Below are 250 nucleotides of genomic sequence, written 5' to 3' on the forward strand. Positions count from 1 at the left end.
TGCCTTACACCACTGTGGAGCTTTGATTAAAAGAAATAACTTTGATTTTTCTCTGTTTATATTCTAAGCACAGCAGCGGTAGAATCACCTAGTTTTTTATACATCCATTAACCAAATGAAAGGAAGGATTCAATGGAGTGATTAGTTTTCAATTTATACTTTTAAAACTATTGTGTGATGCTTTTTGCAGCCTAGTTACTGAGGGCAATATCCAGGATTTAGTTATTTTTAATTCTGTGTTGATTGGGAC

The sequence above is a fragment of the Cariama cristata genome, unplaced genomic scaffold (assembly GCF_000690535.1).
Source record: "Cariama cristata isolate BGI_N322 unplaced genomic scaffold, ASM69053v1 scaffold397, whole genome shotgun sequence".
Classification (NCBI taxonomy): Eukaryota; Metazoa; Chordata; class Aves; order Cariamiformes; family Cariamidae; genus Cariama; species Cariama cristata.